Source organism: Petromyzon marinus, chromosome 27, assembly GCF_048934315.1.
Source record: "Petromyzon marinus isolate PM22_M1 ecotype Great Lakes invasive population chromosome 27, UKy_Petmar_22M1.pri1.0, whole genome shotgun sequence".
Classification (NCBI taxonomy): domain Eukaryota; kingdom Metazoa; phylum Chordata; class Hyperoartia; order Petromyzontiformes; family Petromyzontidae; genus Petromyzon; species Petromyzon marinus.
In genome coordinates this window covers 2,963,544-2,983,499 of record NC_133693.1, presented here as the reverse complement: position 1 = coordinate 2,983,499, position 19,956 = coordinate 2,963,544, and positions in this window count along the sequence as shown.

The window sequence follows — 19,956 nt, the reverse complement described above, 5'->3', positions numbered from 1 at the left end:
ATGAATTCCATACACTCATCCATCAAATTCACCATGGAAGTGGAAAATAATGGCAAGCTACCATTCCTGGATGTTTTGATCGAGAAGAGGCCTGATGGCTCGTTGGGACATTCCGTCTAGATGAAAGCCACCCACACGGATTCCTATCTAAAGCCTGACACGTAACAAACAAAAGTTACCTGACTTTACCGAAAGAACCAAATAATATGAATTCCTGCAGTCACGAAAGTTTTAAGTCAAAATGTAACTACCTATGTAAAATTAACACATGTATTCCACTCCAGGTAAATCCATCAAACGTAAGTCAATCACGACACTGATCTCTTCAAACTAGCACATTGTTTCCAAGAGCTTTAGCTGTTTGCAAAGTTACGAACGCTGTCATCGCTATTCGAAAAACAACACAATTCCCGATGGCCGCTCCGCCGTATGCTACTTCAATATGGAGTGGAGGTCCTAAAGGAGGGCCTACAAGATGCGAGGGCCTCAGAAGGCCTCATTAGCCTACGGGTTAAACCAGCCCTGCGGTTGCACTGCACAATGCTCAAAACAATCTACCGCTGCCCACTTTCACCAACTCACACTGGCCAACGTGGCCAAGTAAATTGCCAAATGAATCCCACGTGACTTGCAACGGTATGGGCGAGGCCCTTCAAACCCAGCAGAGGAATTACAAAAGGGCTCACCGAGAAGCAACAGGTGGGCGCAGAGCGTTCCCACACGTCTGTGCCTCAGCGCTTTGGAGACGAAGGTCGGTAGATGGCGTAGAGATTTGCGAATCTCCAAAAACCCGCCGGGCTGTTGCGAGCTGGGCAGGAGATAGCAATACTGCAAGTGTGGGTGTGTGAAGCCAGATGCGTTAGAGCTTTGGGTTCTATCTCCTTGCATCACGCGGTAGGGTTTCTGTGGGTGCTCTGGTTTTCTCCATAAAAGACAACGATCCCCCGTATAGCCTTTCCAGACTGTTGGGGCAAGTGCTGTTAGCGGGCACCTATGAAGGCCGGCACGGCACACCAGGGGGTGGGTGGCCAACGTCACGCCCGGCTGCCTTTATCTCCCTAGTGGCGATGTTTACACACCGCACTAGGTGCTCATTTGAGGCTGAGTCGACCTAGGAGAGGCCTAGAACCGGTGCAGATAATCGTTACTGGTGTTGGCCGCGAGCGGGAATCGAACTCGGATCGGAGGGTTTCGTAGCGCAGCACGCTAACCGCTACACTGCCGCTCTCCACACACATATCATCAAGGAATTGGCCGAATGTGCCAATGCAGGGCTATCCTGAAAAGGAGTCCTGAGATTCCGGCTGTCAAGGTTAAACAAATGACATTATTACAAGTCATTAGGACTGCATCACTTGCTTTATTAAGTGCTTTCCTGAGGGGCCCCAATGCCTAATGCGGACGCCTGCTCCGCACCACAAGCCGCGTGTCCACACGGCTCTCGAGAGCGGAGACCACGCCAACGTTGCGCATTGCACTTTTCCCAGTCGCAAGCCATTTCCTAAGCCTTTTGACCAACAAAGGAAGCATTTGATTCTGGAACCCTTCTTGTTTTTTAAGTTGTCGGCCTGCTGGGCAACTGTCCACCCCACTTTCTTCCATTCATTCCTTCCCCCAAGCCTCCCCTGTCCAGTCGAGGCTTCCAAACTCCGCGATGTCGTCTCACTCTTCCGCCCGTCTCTGTCCGCTTCTCTCACCTTCCCACGGTCTCCACTCCATAGTTACATGTGTCTCCCATCTCTCATCGGTGGTTATCACGAATGGGTTCAGCCCATTTCCACTCGAATTGGGCAACATCCTACCCATGCTCTAACGTGTTTCACACAAGATCACGTGGGGGGGGGGGGGGCAGAGAAGTGTATAATTTGACACGGAAACGCACATTAAGAAGCGCCGAAATAACTTTACTACTCAACGGGACACGGTTGGCTTTCGCGTGATTGGTTCGTCAAGTCGGCGACATGGCCCAGCGGTTGGAGCCCGGCGGCCAGCCTCGTGAACACTGCGGGTGCATTAAACCAAAGACACAATCCACCAGCTGCTCCACAATGCACGTGAAAAATGACGCGACATTGTACATTTAAAAATAGTAGGCACGTGTGGGCGGCGTCACCGTCCAGAAATTTGGCATGCGTTCAAATTACCGCACACTTTACTTCATTGAGTAAAACCACGTAGGAACATCGCCCCCCCTACAAGCAGACTATGCCTGTCTGTGAAACGTAGCACCTTTGTGATAGCCCTGCCAGGTGTTGACTGCAATAGCGTTGAGGTCGAGCAGAAGGAAGGAAGCGATGCTGAGGCGTGATGACCTATTGCCCGTGACTGCAAAATTTCATAAAATATTCGGCCTCTATAATTCTATCGCTTGGCACCTGCTATTACACATATCCTCCAATGGTCCGCTCTGGTCTCAATAGCCCTCCCAAACAAGTCAGAAAACATGTTGTCAGCAGACTGAATTATATACCCGGGTCAGGCGACTGTGCCAATTTTTGTGAATGCAAACAATGTGAAATGAAAACATTGCAATTCCCTTCTTCCACACTTCCCAACGCTTTCATATGTAACTGTGCGAGCGCGCTTGACTCATGAGGACGAGAAAGAAAAGCTTCCTGGGCGATTGCTGAAGAAGCGGATGGTGGTGAAGCTAAAGGTGCAGCGCCGCATTTGCTTGCACTCGCCACTGCTGGCAGAAGGGTCTCCACCAGAGGGAGCTCTAAACAGCTGATCTCATCGGTCCTACACCTTTGGTGCATGTTCTCTCGTGCACCTTCCCTCCCTTGACTACCACTCTGCCATTCGTTTCAACCACGAGTCATTATCCCTTGGAGCAACTTTGTCCTCCTGTCCAAGCCCACTTGCTTTGAGGGAGCTCAAGTGAGTTCCTCCAGAGGATATTCTCCCTTCTCTGCCCTGCTGGCCAGGCGCCTCGGAAGAGGTGGAAGCACCCACAGTGGACCACAGAGGGTTGGTGGTGGGGGAAAGGGGTTCGTTAATAAATGTACCCATTGTTTGAATTGCCGTGCTGGAATATCGAACCAGCGGTGAACTTCTGAAGTGATCACCATTGCACGAGGTGCAGAAGCAGATAACCGGTGTGCAAATGGAGATTTGGGGGACCCGAGTCCATTTGCACATCTGATTGCAATAAACATGATGTGCACATCTGATTGCAATAAACATGATGTGCAGCTTGCTAATGTAGAGCCCATATGCTGGGTTACTCATGCTGGGTTTTAGGCCTTAGGCAATTGGGTACAAATTTGCAAAATAAATGTGCAACGTAAATTTACGAAGGGGAATAAAATTGACTTATTATTAGAATCCGGTATATGGAATATTATCCTGAAATACATTACACTTAAATTAAAACTGTAGAAATATTTTAATGAAATTTAAGCTTTAAGATACATTTTTTATGTATTGACGATGGATGTTTCAACGTCATTAAATCAACAATGAGAGAAATTGACGTAAAAACTGAATCCAAATGTTTTGCCAAAATCCAAAGTCAAGCAGGAATTACTATACACATCATTTCATAAGACAGTCGGCCAAAATACTCTCTCGAGGAACCCTCCAGAGCTTCCTTTAGTGCAGACCCTTCTGCCAGCAGTGTCTTGAGAAAGATATTGCAGAGCTGCCTCTTTACGATTTTCTTTAAGACCTCCAAATTTTACGACATTGTGGCCATCGCCCACCTACGGTGCTAGCAGAGATTGTTGGTTTGTTCACATTAAGCCCTCCCAGGCACGAACTGCCACCCAGGCGGTGAGCATCTCCTAGAGGTAGTCAGATGTGTGTGTGTGTGAACATTTGTGTGTGCGGAGCAGTGGCACGGTCGTTTCCACTCCCTATCAACTGGAGTTCGATTCCCGTTCCAGGGCTAACATCGGTGACATGGAGTATCAGACCCTTTCTTGGGCCTCCCCAATTTAACTCAGCCCTAAATGAGTAACCGCTGCGATGTGTAAACATCGACATTGGGGGAGACTGCGGCAACCGAGTGTGGTGTTGCCCAGTGCACCACCTAATCCGCCGTGTCGCCTTAACAGATGATCGCGAATAACACTGTCCCCAACGGTATGAAAGACTATCCAGACGATGGTTATCTGTGTGCATGGTAGGGGAAGCGGCGAGCGCACTAGATTATAAATCACACCTCCTGGGTTCAATTCCCAGTGATGGATAACTCAAGTGACGGGTGGTACATAAACCATTCTTGGGCCCTCCCTCAGGTAAGTTACATGCGACGCAGGTGGTCGAGGGGGCGGCGCTGGCCACTGCGCCGCTAGCAGCTCCTCCACCGACGGCGTGCCTCGCCACACGAGGCATCTTGGGCGTACGGCGCCACGTGCCGTGCGCCAACATTTAAAGACGACGAGAAACCTCGCCGAGGCGGCGGAGGCGGAAGCATCGTCATCGTCGTCAGATTAACGAGCTCATAGTTCTTCCCCCCCCCCCTCCCGCATCAAAGAGTATTGTCCCGCACTCGGAGGGGGTTTGGTTATTCCTCATCTTGTGTTTTTGTGGGGGGGGGGGGGGGAGGTTTATCCCACGGAACCGATTCTGCGGACAACGGCTCCTGGAACGAGACGCGTCGTTCCCGCCTCTCACTCGCGGGAACACAAACGTCTGTGAGACGCAAACGTCTGTGAGACACAAACATCTGTGAGACGCAAACATCTGTGAGACGCGCTCGCTGCCAGCGAGCACGCTAATCCCGACCCTTGTTTTCGTACGGTCACTCGGGACGGCCCGGCACTCGGGGATTCCGAGCGGTGTTTTTCTTTGTTTCCCTCGTTGGTCACGTGCTAAAGTCATTAATTAGCCCCTGGCAGGCATCCTCTGACCTCACATTTGTGTTTTATTTCCCACAGTGTCAGGCGCCTAGCCTCATTCTCCCATCACGGCGCAGGCGAATTATGATGCGTTCAGCCTAATTAAGCGATATTGACCCATTCTAGATCGACGTCATTCTTTTCCTCCGTCGCAGCCAGACAGCATGGATTTATTTTAGAACAAAAGTTCTCGTGTGGGGGTTTCCCACCCCCCCCCCTCTTCTTCTCCTCTCAGTGAGTGATATTTCGTTAAAGCTCCCGTGAATGCTGTAGAAATTACCAGCGAAGGTCTTTTTCTCGCGTTTTGGCTGTGCTCAAACAAGCAACGATTACACAGTCGACATCAGTGCCGGATGAAGCTAAAGCGGGGCCTGCAGCGTACGTTGTTATAATGGGACCCTAAATAAAACACGTAAATATTAAAACACGCAATTCTTAACTTGCACAGTAAAGTAATTGTATTTTTTCATTTGCTATACAGCCAGATAATACGACAGATCGCTAACCTTAAACACCCAGTCGTTCGTAAAAGTTGAAGGCGGTATAGTACTATAGTAATAGAGCAAGTGCATATTCACTAAACCGGAATTCATAGCTTGAAATGATTTAGCGCGGGACCCGTAGCGTATGTAGCTACTTTTGCTACTGGGATAATCTGGCACTGGTCTAAATCTAGGCTTGTTTAACCACGAGACAGTAAGCGGTGATGCCGAGTGAAGGTGTTTTACTCTTCCATCGGAAGATCTGATGGAACAAGTGTTGATGTGCTCTGCAGATGGCTAGCAAATAGCCTCATTCGAATTTCCCGCTCCATGTCGGTCGCATCGTGCGACTACGGCGTCGCCGAAGATTGCGTTATGCGTAAAACAAAACACTTGTCCGAAATGAAAATAAACAAATAAGATTAATCCTTACAATGGTAGACATGACAAAAATCCGAGCAATCGTCGATTAAAAGCAATGCCACTTTCATTACGCGTCGGCGCCGCGTCGCATAATTTGAACGTTACACTGAACGCGGCCGGGCAACTTTTCATGTTTTGAGCAGCGTGGTCTGTTTCTGGCTTGTGAAAAAAAAAATGTTTGCGGGCGCCACGAATTTACGAGTGGCAGCACGCGCGGCTCCCCGTTATAAAACCCGCAGCTATCTCCGCCAGGGATTCAACCTGTACCCTCGGTGATTTGCGAGCGGGAGTCGAGCAGAGCGAAACCCCAAGAAGATAAAGCCCCCTAAACCCCCCCCGCATTTAACAACGGTCGAGTTGCTGACGAATTGTCGTCTAATGATGGAGAAAACAGATCAGGATGGGGAGAAGAGGGGGGAGGGAAAATAGTTCTTAAAAACCCCACCAGCAAAGCACCCGTTCATCATAATTGAAGTCGTCAAGGAAATAGTTTGCCGTAAAAAAAACGAACGGGCAACAAAAACGTTTTTGAATTAATCGAGCGCCAGTGACAGGCGTAGGGGCCTGCGAATCCTGACATCTGTGTCGTCTCAGCGTTGCCGTCACAGCTCGCGGTCTCTATGGGCTCGTGCCGTGCCTCCCCCCCTCCCCTCCCCACCACTGCTGTGGCCAGGCCCTTGTGTTGTCACAATTTGGTTTCCAGCTTGGCACTTAATTTAATGTTTTTGTGAGAGAGAAAAAAACATTAAAAAACGTTTCTTAGAGGGGGGGGGGGGGGGGGAAGTGTTTAAAACTGCTGGCAATGAATTATACAACTGCTGTAAAGCTTGTAGCTACATTATAAAGCTGTCACATTGAAATGTGATTTATTCATGTGTGTGTGTGTGTTGGAGATGGAATTCAATTGTCTGCTGTCGTGCCATATTTATCTCGGAAGTGTGTAACATTTGCAGAGTTTATAATTGGTCGTACGATTATGCACGAACTGTCGTTTAACTCTTGGCTGATAATTTTGAACATTTGTTCCCAAGCAACTAAACAAGCAAAAACATGTCGTGATGGGTAGGAGGGCGCTTGGAGGGTGGCGGCAGGGCCGATTGCCGAGGCCCCCCGCCTGGCCTCAGGTAGACCTAAGGCCTTAGATGGAGGGCCTGGCCTTAGGTAGACCTAAGGCCAGGTGGAGGAGGAGGACCGTCAGGGGCAGACCGTGGACGTCGCTGCGTGCCCACTGTGGAGCAGCTGCGGGATCTGGCAGGAGGCATTGTTGGCACGTTTTGTCGACTTGGCAAACCTTACTCATTGGCTGTGTCGGGTGGCGGCGGGTTTTAACGACGCATTTATAATTTTTCGCGATCTAACCCAAAAACACCTTGATTATGGAAAACATTGGTCGCTCAACAGAGGCGTGTGGTGGCACCAACGACTTTGGTCACCGTAACAACTTTTTTGCTAATCTTGAAATTTCCCAGTAGGTTTTTTTTTAATTAAGACCAGAATTTTTTCCAGTTTTTTTTCTTATAAAAATTTTTAAATTGTTTTTTAAATAAAAAAAAATCTGCCGTTTTCTTTAAGAAACTAGATTTTCTCAAGTATTTTTTTCTTTAAAAAACAATAACAACATTAAATCATTAGTTTTTTAAGACCAGAATTTTTCTTTTTCAAAGTCTACATTTTTTTTTTAATTCTCAGCCGTATAGATGTATCTTTTTTACTTGATCTCAATTTTGTTTTTCGCGGAGTAGGTTTACTCTGATCAATTTAAGTATGGACAAAAGCCCAAGTTCTTGCAAGAGCAGAAGACACTGGTAACTTTCAAACAGTGGTGTACACACTGGGCACACAAAAGCCCCGTGTTCTGGCATCGTAGCTGCGAATAATACTTGGCCAAGCGGACACTTTGCAGATGTTCCATTATGGCCGATCGTCTTGTGTTGCTCATCTAACATACGTCGTGTTTATTGGTTTCTTTCGTGTCTTGAGATTGGTGCGATTATAATAGTTTAATATTCAGAGCAGCATGCCCTGATAAATTCTCCCAAACCGCTCTGACTGAAGCTGTGAATTTGATCTATTAGAATCCAGAAGAGGCAGTCAATATGTCAGGATCATATATCACTCCTGCAGAAAGCTAATGCCATGTTTACGTCTGTTCATGTCTGTTAAACATTGCTCGATGAGAATTATGCATTCGGGAAAAAAACCCCATCATAACATTTCATTTAATAGTGCCTTGCCAAATGTGTTACATTTGTAACTTTAAACTTTTCATTTGTCCAGTTATATAAGCAGAGCGTGTGTGTTATGAAACATCCCAGCGGTAAGTCAACGTTAAAATATAACTTTTCTGATTCTTAAACCCTCCCCCGCCTAACCACAGTTAGTCGATCGACAGATCACATGGCGGGGTGAAGTGTGGGTTCTTCCATCTCTTCTAAGATGTCTGGCCAGTGTACGAGGAGGCCAAATGCCCTCTGGAATGGCCTCGCGAGAAGCCCCTGCAGTGGAGGCCCTTAAGCCAGCAGAGGCATTGAGTAAGCAATTGCAGGGTTGCACCTTTGCCTTTGTATGCAGTCATTACATTATCGCTATCAATGGCAAGGCAGATTTCTTGGACATGTAATGAAAACACGAGAGGCTGAATATGAATGTGTTTTTACTGCGAAAATTAGAGGTACCAGAAGCCAGGAAAGACAGCAAATTAAATTGCTCAAGCAACTTCAACAACTGAATGCAACTGGGAGTATCAAAAACAAAAATGTATTGAGTAATATCATGGACAGCTCAATGGAATGAAGGCCATGTTCGCCAACGTCTGTTTAGAAAAGCCATGGCACATAGTGAGAGAGAGACATTATCATTATTATTTGTATCGGCCAAGGGAACTCAAACTACGTTGAAAATAACCTTTTGTCAAAACTTCCCCCGAGCCATCGTCAAAATCAGATGAATCATTCTTGACAGTTCGGCGTTTGCGAAAGTAGCGTCACTTCCCTCACCGGGCCGCGAAACGCACGTGGGCACGCCGGACAAACAGGACCGCTGAAAGACAGCCGTCAAATCGAGCGGCGAGATTAATGAGACGGGAATGCCGGGCGGTGCCCGAGGCGCTCGCGAGTATCGAACAAGGAGGAGAGCGTGCCCCTCCCCCCAACTCCGCCAAAAAAAAAGTCTCTGCAGCAGATGTGGTTGAACTGTAAGGGCAAGAAAGGTCAAAGGGTCAGGGCAACCTACAGGAAGTCCCCTTTCCCTGCCGTGGCTCGCTCCGCAGCTGCGACGATGTTTTGCGAAAGAGGGAAAATCTTTCAAACTTCAAGCACCCCAAAAAATCTTTGGGCGTAAAATAAAAATAAAAATCGATGGGCTTCACGTCGAGAAAGGAAATTGCTCGCGGCAAGTGTTCGGAGTGCGATTTGTTAGGGTCAGTAGGAGGCAGATCGTTAGGTTTAGCACCAGGTGTTCGCGATATAAGTAATGAGTTTTAAAACTCCTGCCAGTGGCAAATTAGTGCCATCAACATCATCCAATAGCATTTAATTAACTACTTTTCGACTTTAAAGGACTTTGGTTAAACTAAACACGCAGCGCGTATGGGTTTCGTGTACACAGGGGATTGGGAATGACCGACAGGCCGTCATTATCCCTCATTTGTAATTTCTTTGGAAATAGGAATTTATTTAAATTGTCTTGCAGTTTTTTTTTCATCATACCTAACAACAGTATTACCAAATGGCAACATTATAAGTAGAAATATCTACAGAGTTTTTTTTATTATTCTTGTAAGTTGCACTTTAGGTTGGCAAAATATTCAGTGGCTCCAGAAAGTAGAGCCTGAATAAGCAAATCTTCATAAACGACTCTGAACTTCACTCATGGATCCCTCCACCGATGTTTCAGCACTCGACTCTTCCAGACTCACTGTTTCATCTCATCCACACTGGATTCAACCGCCACGCTGCAGGTCACACAACCTCTCTTTCTGCTTTCTCTCTCTCTTCGCACCGCTCAACGTTGTAATTCCCTCCAAACGTTTTATTTCTTCCCCAAGTTCTCAAAAGCTCGTTCAATATAAGAAATGTGTTAACTGATCTTTCGCACCTTCAAGAGCGGTGTTTGTTTCCTGGCTGCCTGGCATTTTTTGGGGATATTGAGCCCAGTGCTTTCTGACTCTCTTTAGAAAATATATAAAGATACAATTATTGCGCAAGCCTTGGCCTCTTTGCGAGCACTGGTGACAGCTTTGGTGAAAAATCTGAAAACAACAAGAAAATTAAAATAGACCCCACTATCAGATTACCACAGCTGGGCATTTTACACGATAGCTCTTTTTGTTCCTGTGCACATTAGGTGAGAGAGGCACTCGATGGTATTTCATTTATAAAGCAAAAAAGTTCTGGTCAATGTTATACATTTTTGTGAAATATATAAATATAAATGACGATATTGTGCAGTTTTCAATTTGGTTGAATTTTGCAGCCGGTGATGGTATTTAACAGCTGTCAACGTTGTAATGAAAACGAAACGCAGAATTCCTTTTAGGTAAAAAAAAAACAACATCATATTCTTGGATTCTCGCTCTGTGCATTTGTACCGCTGGATTAAACCAAACCTCGAGCGAGGGACATTCTATGAATAAAAGTGTGTTTCTTATCAGCGTCGTTCCTCTGACGAAGAGAACCAAGGAGTGTCCGCTAACGCCCCAGAATTGATGTGGCGGAACGCACGGTAGCGGAGACCTAGGAGTTTTTTTTTTGTGTGTGTGTGGGATCAGCTCAACAATTTATTTGACCTGTATCCACCGGTCCCACGGGCACCTTGACAAATTGTCTAACCATTCATTAAGCCACTGTGTCTTTTAAGCAGCCTGCCAACCTCGCAGGCTGCTCAATCCCTCAGCCTCGAAGCTCGCTCCGTGGCCCCTTCCCACCGGGTCCACTCGGCTGCGTCCAGCACTCGGGGGAAACAGCTGCTAACGCCGTCGTGAATAACTTTGGTGGAAGCGTGTCTCCGTGTCCGCCTCTCCGCTGCTCATAGAGCAGAAATCCCTCTCATCAATGGTTACTTAGGGGGGGGGGGGGTACAAACATCGTCGTAAATCATATTCCACACCCCCCCCCCCCCCCCACAACGTTTCTCCAAGCCGCACTGACTATTGTGGTGAAGTATGGTCAAACAACGCACCCCACTGATATTGGACGAGGAGGCCTTCACCCAGCGGTGGATTGACAAAGGTCTACAATTTATTATGATGTAGACTTATGAATTTACGAATTAAAACAAATTAACACACATTGCACAGGGGGTTATTGAGTGGGGTATGAATCGAAGTTTCAAGTTCACGTTTATTTGGTTTGGCCCAGGTTGGAACTCAAGAGTCCAGGATGAGTCGCATTGGCGAGAGTGACCTGGAGTTAGCAAAATGACAAAAATCCAAACAAATAAATCAAAGTAAAGCAATGAAACATAGAAATCGGAGCAAAAGGGGACCAAATATTGCACGAACATAAATCGATGATAAACCAAAGTTATAAAATAACAATCGCTGCAATTCAAGTCAACTCTGGAAGAAAATTTTAACACCGATCATCGTAGAATTACAAAATGAAGATGCAGAAATAGTAAATAGCAATATATAGTATGATGACAGTAAGATATAGTGTGATGATAGCACTAATACGTAAACAATAATATACGTGAAATGGAATCGCAAGTGAAATTACCATATCATAAAGAACAACATCTCAACCAAGGTCGTTTTTGAAGCGATGGATAGAGAATGAATCAGAGCCATCTGTATGTATGTTGAACTTCTTTCGCACCGTCTGTAGCCAAGAGTGCTAGCATGGTTTTTTTCCCTATGGTTAAGGCCTAGGTTTGTGAGAGATTGGACGACTACTGCATCAGTTTCCACTGAATCAAAATCCTTTTCATATTCCACGATAGCCAGGCATAATGCCAATTGATATTTGTTTGTCTTTCATGCAATCTGATTGATGTGGTTCAATGGAAGAACAACTTTTTCTAAATCAGCTCTTTCGTGTGCTTGGATGGCATCTAATTAATCCATTATTCAATTCCCATTATCTTTTTTAACAATGGGAGAGGCTGATTGGTCTGCAATTCCATAAAATCACAATTGCCTCCATTTTTAAAACTGCAAAATTATAAGATGCCTTGTTGCACGATGGATGTATTTCATTTCCGTAGAAACATTTAGCAAACGAGTCCACTCATTTTAATCCAACAGCTGGTTAAATTCAACTGAATTCAAAATTCGTATCATTTTGGTGAGATCGTGTGGACATAATGGATTTTTTTAATTATAATTTTACCCCTCCACCACCCGACAGAGCCAATCAAAGCACGTTTTCACGCCATGAACAAATGTGCCGATTGATTTGCCTTTTCAGCAAAAACCGTACCGTTGAAAAGCGAAGCAAAAGTCTGACAATTCCTAGCACTCGTTTAACTTCTGCGCTGTCAACTCCCTGGCTCTGTTCAAGTCTCAGGTTTAAGACCTTCGCATTTTTTTCTCTCCTGCCGATGACTGGTCGCCTCTCTCTCTCTCTATAACATAAATACGTCTACTGTTTCTGCCCAGCGTCCTGGGACGCGGTCACATTTAGACTTGATTTAAATCCACATTGTATTGTATACTCACACGGAGACTCAAATAGAGACCTCCAGACTATTTATACCCTCTGTGCAACGTAACTTTGCCCTGTGTTTCTGCAGTGCATTTTGAGATCTGGTTGCATTTAGAGGCTATATAAGTCCACATTGTGTTGTATTCTCTCCTATTTCTTATTGTAATCGCAGTGATTGCCGTACTCTTGGATAAAAACAAGCGAGGGGTATTGGGTAGGTTAGGTGAGTTGCCATCAAGTTTCTATCATTAGTATTATGTGTCGTTCCATGTGTGTTGAATTTACCTTATAATGCATATGAAAAACAGACGTTCGTAAAGTCTGATTAAAAGGTTAAAACAACAAAAGGGCACACTCCAATAATGTCTAATTAATCAAAAACAATTTGCAATGGTTTATGTTTCAACGTTTAACGTTATTTGCATGCAATTTAGGGGACACGTGGTTGTGCTTAATGTACGTGAGAAACCTCAAAGCCATGCTGTGGAAACTCCGAATACACATACAGTTCAGTTTAGTTGTCAGTCCTTTCTCAATCACACTGCTGGATGAAGGCCTCCACATGCTGTGCTTGCCACGGTGACTGTTTAACCATACTTGACCATGCTGGTGAAGGAGGCAGCATCGGTCGATGTCGCTCGCCAGTGAGGTTGGCCATATAGCCGGCCATCTTAATCAAGCCACCGGGTTTTAGAGTACAGTGCGCTGGCCAAGTTTGCCACGACTGCATCCCAAATACACTGTGGTATAACAAGCAAAACGTAACTTAATTATTTCCGCAGCCTTCAGTTATTGCGAAGAACCTGACAACGCTACCGAGTGTGGGAAACTTTCAATTATCACTCGACAGAAGGCTACTTTAGCTGGCCGAAGTGCGTTCAAATTTTTAGAATGAAGTGACATTTTTTTGGGGCCAGTTTCTGATGAAACGTGACATGAGGAAGTGACTGTGAGAGCAACAACCATGAAGAACCACAACTTCAAACCCGAGCAAGTACTGCCATGCCCAAATGTTTGGTACCTATCCATGTTCTAGGGATGAATTTCAGATTTTATTTTTGCTGATATGTCGGATATTGTAGGGCTCAATTTCAGTGTCCATTTTTCATTCATCCAAATTTTAAGATGTACATTTACTACACTTTAATAACTTTCCTCGATAAGTATATATAATAAAGCATGCTTTCCCACCTGATGATGGACGCTTGTGTTGCGCCCGAAACATCGTGATTTATTTTATTTTATACCTACGTGACTTTACCGAAAGAACCAAAGATGATGGATTCCTGCAGTCACGAAAGCTTAAAATATAATATTTTTGTTGGATAATTTGAAGCATTACATTTTATGCTTTGTTATACAAAGCCTCATCAGTAAAACAATAGTTTTACCATTACATTTTTTATATTTTAATAATTTAAGCCATAAGAGGCATCATGTATCATCGAAATGACGTCGCGTGACGGAAAAACGCACTGGGGACATCATTAAAGTGATGTATTTCTTTCTGACACTGCATGATCGGACCAATCCGAGAAAGAAAAAAAAACTTCTCAAATTTCATATCTCGGCCTCATCTTCCAATTTATTTCCGCAATTGACCTGAAAACCAGAAATACATCGCTATTGCATTCACCATAACAATAAGTCACGTGACGCATTCCTAGGGGCCAGCCGCAAAATCTCAACCCCCGGCATGATCATCGTGCCGAAACTTTGTACTTTAGGCGTCCACACAGATCAGAGCCGCAATGCATTCACGTACTAAACGTTATACATTTTTAAACAGCGCTGCCCTACAAAGCCTGCGTCTTGTATGCAGCGGTCACTTGATGAATTAGCAACTTTCAAATCAGTCGCAACAATCGCGCCACTCTCCCATCACGTGCGGTTCTTTGTAGCCGCGCGGCGTCAAATCGGGCGGCTTTCATGCCTCCGCGTTTTTCTTTCATCGTTGTGCTCATAGGCGGCGAGCATGCACGTGTGTATGTTGGCCTTTCGCACCGTACGTAGCCAACCGTGCTAATCGGAGGTGCGGGGCAAGGACAACATAGTAATCACAAAAAGGAGTTCTAAAGAAGGGAGTTTTCGACGTAGATGATTTAAAAGTGCATGGCTCCAGTGGCTTCCTAATATTGGAAGGAGGAGCGTTCCAGACGGCCGTAGAAGCGCGCGTCTGAAAGCACCGCTATGCGGTGACCGCCTTTGTTCGAAGGGGAGCCTAAAAGCCGCCGCTTCTAGTGCTACGTGTCGCGGGATGGGCCCTATCGGACGCTGAGCAGGACATTCGTTTCCCTAGCTCCAAGGGCACGCGTCGGAGCGCAAAAAGGCACTTGGCAGGCGGAATGGGAATGGCTCAAAGCCAGACAGCGACCAATCTGAGCATCCTTGCTATGTTAGGATCACTGTTGTTAACAATAAGCAGGGGTCTTAGTCGCACGAATTGGAGTTACGCCGATACAAATCTGTGTTATTAATAACAATAACGTACAGCCTTTTGTCAACCCAGTATGTTCGTCGTGGGGGTTGGTCTGACCATCAAACTTAAACCACACGGGTCTTTGTTTTTTGTCCAGAAATGCCTCACCGAGCCTCAAGACTATTTTGTCAGTTGGCTGCTGTATTTGGATGCTTGGTAAATACCGTAAATGAGTCTTAGGAATTATTAATGGCAACTGGAGTTTTTGGGGAAAAAAACCCACATATATGAAGAGATAACATCCAAAACGCTGCACTAATGGGATTAAATCCACTGCTGTACTGCCATATCCTGCCAATCTCGTAGCTCAATCGCAACAGAACCTGGTATTCCCAGGCATGCTCCATCCCACTACTAACCAAGCTCACAGCTGCTTGATTCTTAGAGAACAAATGAGAACCCGGGGCGTATGCAGATATTTATTTACTTCTTCCCCAAATTAACAAACGCATTTCAATTGCAAAATTCGACGGTGCATACGCACCCTCCCGTATCTTGTATCTGTGGCCGGGCAAGCCAAGAATGTACCTGGTGGCAAGATTCCCATGTCTGCAGAGCGCGTCTGTGTTCCATCTCGACAGCCGAGGGCCCCTGAATCACGCATCAGTCATCGCCAAGCTATCTGCGCCCATAAAGCCTCCATGGCAATCCACCGTGGACAATGACTCCAACAGATAACGTACCTCGAGAAGCGCAACCTCGTGCCAGTTGGTGATGACCGATTCGTGTGCAGGCGTTTATGGGGCTGCACATTTTTTTAAAACATTTTTTTTTGTTGACCAGTGTGAGCTACGTAGCTCTTTTTCGGAAGCGACCTGGCTATCACAAATGATAGCTCAACGAAGCGGCGTATCATGTGGAAACGAAGAGCAGGCAAATACTCTAAACGCACGTCGATTCTAATTGTGCAGCGGGAAAAAACCGGAGGATCCGGAGAAAAATCCACGGGGAGAACACGCAAACTCCAAATACACAGCGGCGTCAGGGTCGGGATCGAACCAACGACCTCCTGTGTACCAGGCGAGGTTGTTAACATCTCCTAGCCACCATGATGATGATGAGAGAGAGAGAGACACGCAAACTCCAAATATACAGCAGGCGTCAGGGTCGGGATCGAACCCACGACCTCCTGTGTACCAGGCGAGGTTGTTAACATCTCCTAGCCACCGTGATGATGATGAGAGAGAGAGACACGCAAACTCCAAATACACAGCAGGCGTCAGGGTCGGGATCGAACCCACGACCTCCTGTGTACCAGGCGAGGTTGTTAACATCTCCTAGCCACCGTGATGATGATGAGAGAGAGAGACACGCAAACTCCAAATATACAGCAGGCGTCAGGGTCGGGATCGAACCCACGAGGTTCTTAATATTTCGCCATCGTGGCGCCCATTTATTTAGTGCCCTCGCCAAGCCCCAGACGAGTCTGTTTCGGCGCAGCATTTGCAAAAAGGAAAAAGTGCAGCCCTTCAATTGCTTGCTTACACCACTGCTGGCGGGAGGGACTCTGAACTTGACGGAACTCTCAAGGATCACAGCAACCACCTACCTCCCCTCCCCTGCTGAAGGGCCATCAAAGAATCATATAATGAAGTGACGGGTGTCGCAGCGGCCCCTTAACCAATATAAACACCACAAGGTTGAGACAGCCTCTCCAGAGGCTCGTTCCACCTAATCCTCCACACTGACATACTGGAGGAGGTGGAAGTAAGTACCCTCACACTTACCCCACTACGCGCGACTTGCCGATCAACTTTACTGCCGTGCTGCACCCATTTATACTGCTGGGTGGAACAGATGAGGGGGGTGTGGAATGTAAGATCGAACCGGCGACCAGTGTACCGACCGTTGCGCCAGAGCAGCGATCCTTTGTTTGTATCGGCTCGTCCGGGCCACGCGTGTTAAGACGATCGGGCCGGTGAGGCAGCGCAGGCCGCGCAGGGTTCCGTGAGGCCAGAGGCTTGATGATTCCCAGCCCCAGGATTTTCAGGGCGCGGGAGGAGGGGACGTGCGTCGCTTATGCCCATGTTTGTAGCTTGCTGAGCTTACAGAAATACTCTTGCCCGAGATCGTCACGCAGCGGTGCAATACGATACAGAAGGCGGCTGCCCTCCCCCCCCCCCCCACGGGTGAGAAGGGGGTGCCCTTGCAGGTGGAAAGAGAGAGGGGGGGGGCCTTGCGGGAACGGGGGGCCCCCGTGGGCGGGATTGGGGCCCGCGAGCTGTCATTCCACACAAAATAGTGCGGTTGAGCTAAAATAATAATCCATCAAAATTACTGTGGATACCACGTGCAGATTACAGTATTCCAGAGTGTTGATTCATACAAGGCTGATATTGCTTACGTAACTTGGTCCTTACGTGTTATCTTTAATGCTAAAACCAAATACTGTAGATATTAATAATTGTCAACCATGATCTATCAGCTGCTGGACGAATGCCTCTACTAAGCTGTCACCACCTCTAAGTCCCTCAGTTGCATGATGCAACAATCCAAATCACTTCTGCACGTGAGTTGATCTCGTGATTCCACCTCCGTGGTGGACTTCCTCTTGGGAGCGTGATCCCCGTTGCCTGCCACTCCATCGTTAGTCTCAACCAGCGGCCATCATCCCTTCTCGTGACACGCTGTGCCCATGCAAACTTAATTTTCTTCACATTCAATACGATGCATCGAACTTCACAACGATATACATTACCATCATTAGAAATACCATATACGTCACTTGCTGACAATGTTAGCGGTGGCTGGGATTCGAATTCAGGGTTCACAGCACTGGGTTCATACCTCAGTGAGCTAACCGCAATCAACACAAACGCAAGATTTTTTAACCGCACGGTTCAGCGGAGGAATCTGCAAACTCGGCGATCAGATTTCCTCTCAGAGCCACACAAGTCACTGTCTAAATACCCGGCTGCCTATTTGCTGTTGTTTCCTTCTTCTTCGGAAAAACATCCCCCGCTACCCTCTATTAAAGAGGTGGAGAGCATTGCCGTGGAAACAAATGGTTGGGAAGCGAGTGAGTTCATGGCACGGGTCCTCATAAGATTTGTGAACTCATCTCAAGTGATCCCGTGACGGCTGGCCGTCAGGGAAAATCAGACCGAGAAAGAAGTAATACAGGGTGGTGTGGCCAGTACTACGCCGGGCCGCCTTTGTCTTCCCGAGTCGACCTTGTGGGAAGCGAAGGGGGTCGTGGTGGGGGAGGGGGGGGCGTGGGTGGTGCAAAACCAGCCCAGATATTATTCGCCGCTGATGTTCGGCCGTGGCTGACAATCTCATTCAGGTGGTTGGGTGCTTTGTGGCGCAGTCCACTAACCACCGCGCCACCGCTCCCCACAGTTGACCACGTGTGTTCGGGTAAAATAATTTGTCAGAAGGCATTTATGCAACAAATAAAACCCACAATCGCAGCAACTATCTGGACATTGTTGCCTCTTGTTGAAGACAGCCACTCATCACTGACACCGTTTTTACACGAGTTCATTATTCGGCGCAACTGCAGCCACTGACATCAGTCCACCGCCGATGCTATAGCAGTGGCCACGACATCGAACTCGGATCGCCGGGGTTCGTGCCGCGCGGTGCGCTAACCGTTGCGCCGCCGCTCCTCGCACACACACACACACGTGCTCACCGCACCAGCCATTGGGATGCGTGGCTCGACAACAGCGGCGATCTGCGAGCGAGACGATGCGATCGTCAAGCGCTGGGCCCCTAAATTACACACACGTGACTGGGTATGCCTGGTTTCCATGAAATCAAGGTTTCACATCTAAAACCAACATCATGTTTGAGAAAAAAAAATGTTACCATTCACCAAGAGGGTTCGTATATTTTCCACAGGCAACTGCACCTCTGGATAGGCCTGGTCGAAGGAGGGGGGTCAAGGGAGGGAGGTTGTTCAGAAGTTCTTGAGAAATGAGGGTTCGCGTTTTGATAAGCTGCTTTTAATTACCCACAAGGCATCTTAACGAGCGTCATTAAGAGATGGTGGCGATAACCCTTTCGGCCACATTTAACATTGCAAGCGAGACCTCTTCCTTTGGAAATAAAATCTAAAGTTAACTCTCACTGCCAAAAGGCCGACCCGGGTTCCAAGATTGTGTACAACGTTATTAGTTTCATAATGCACCTCTTAAAATTTGATATTTTTTTGGTTAAGTCAACGCAAACTGACTTTTACCACACTTCCCGCTTTCCCTTATCACGACGAATGTTTTTTTTTTTAATATATATAACGAGACGCTGCTGTGGCAAAAACGGCCGGAGCGTCGGACTTGCAATCCGGAGGTCGCAAGTTTCGATTCGCTCTCCCCCTGGGTGTCCGCAGTTGCCAGGACGGCGCGAGTTTCTAAAATCCCCAACCGCACCACCACCACCACCACGCGCCTCTGTCCACAAATGGGTCCACCACCGATGAGTCGACCGGCGGGCCCCCAATGCGGTCTGGCATAGCAGTGAAGAGTAGACCAAATAAATATTCGAAGAGGGGGGGGAGGGGGGCTCTCTCGTGCTTTCTATAGTAGAGACTCGCCATGCCAGCATTGACGTGAACAAGCAACACTTATGTATGTCTGTATGTTGAACTTTTTCGCACCGTATGTGGGAAACCGTGCAAATCGGAGGTGCGGGCAAGAGACGTTGACCTAGAACAAGATGGTTCCACAATAGTCAGACAGCATCGAAAGTTAGAGAAGCCCGGGACTCCCAATTATGAAGGGAAATTGCCGAAGAAAGAGCTCAGTGGAAGCACTTGTGTAGGAAGGCATCAGCTGTGGGCATCCCGAGTTGCCGCTAGTTGCACAGGTTCACGGTTGGAGCCAGCTGGCCAACCTAGTTAATGTTGCAAACCATAAAGGCACATCGTCTTCTCGATAGAGCTACAAATGCTCCACACTGCCTCACTGATCTCGTCAAGGAGCATACAACCATCACGTGAACTCTGGTCAGCTTCTCAGCGGCTTTTGGCTGGCCATCGCACAAATACGATCAATGCATCGCGCGCTTCCTCCTGGCATTGGAAAGCCACCGGTGCTATGCACTTTTAAATCTAAATTGAAAACTCATTTCTTTAGAACTGT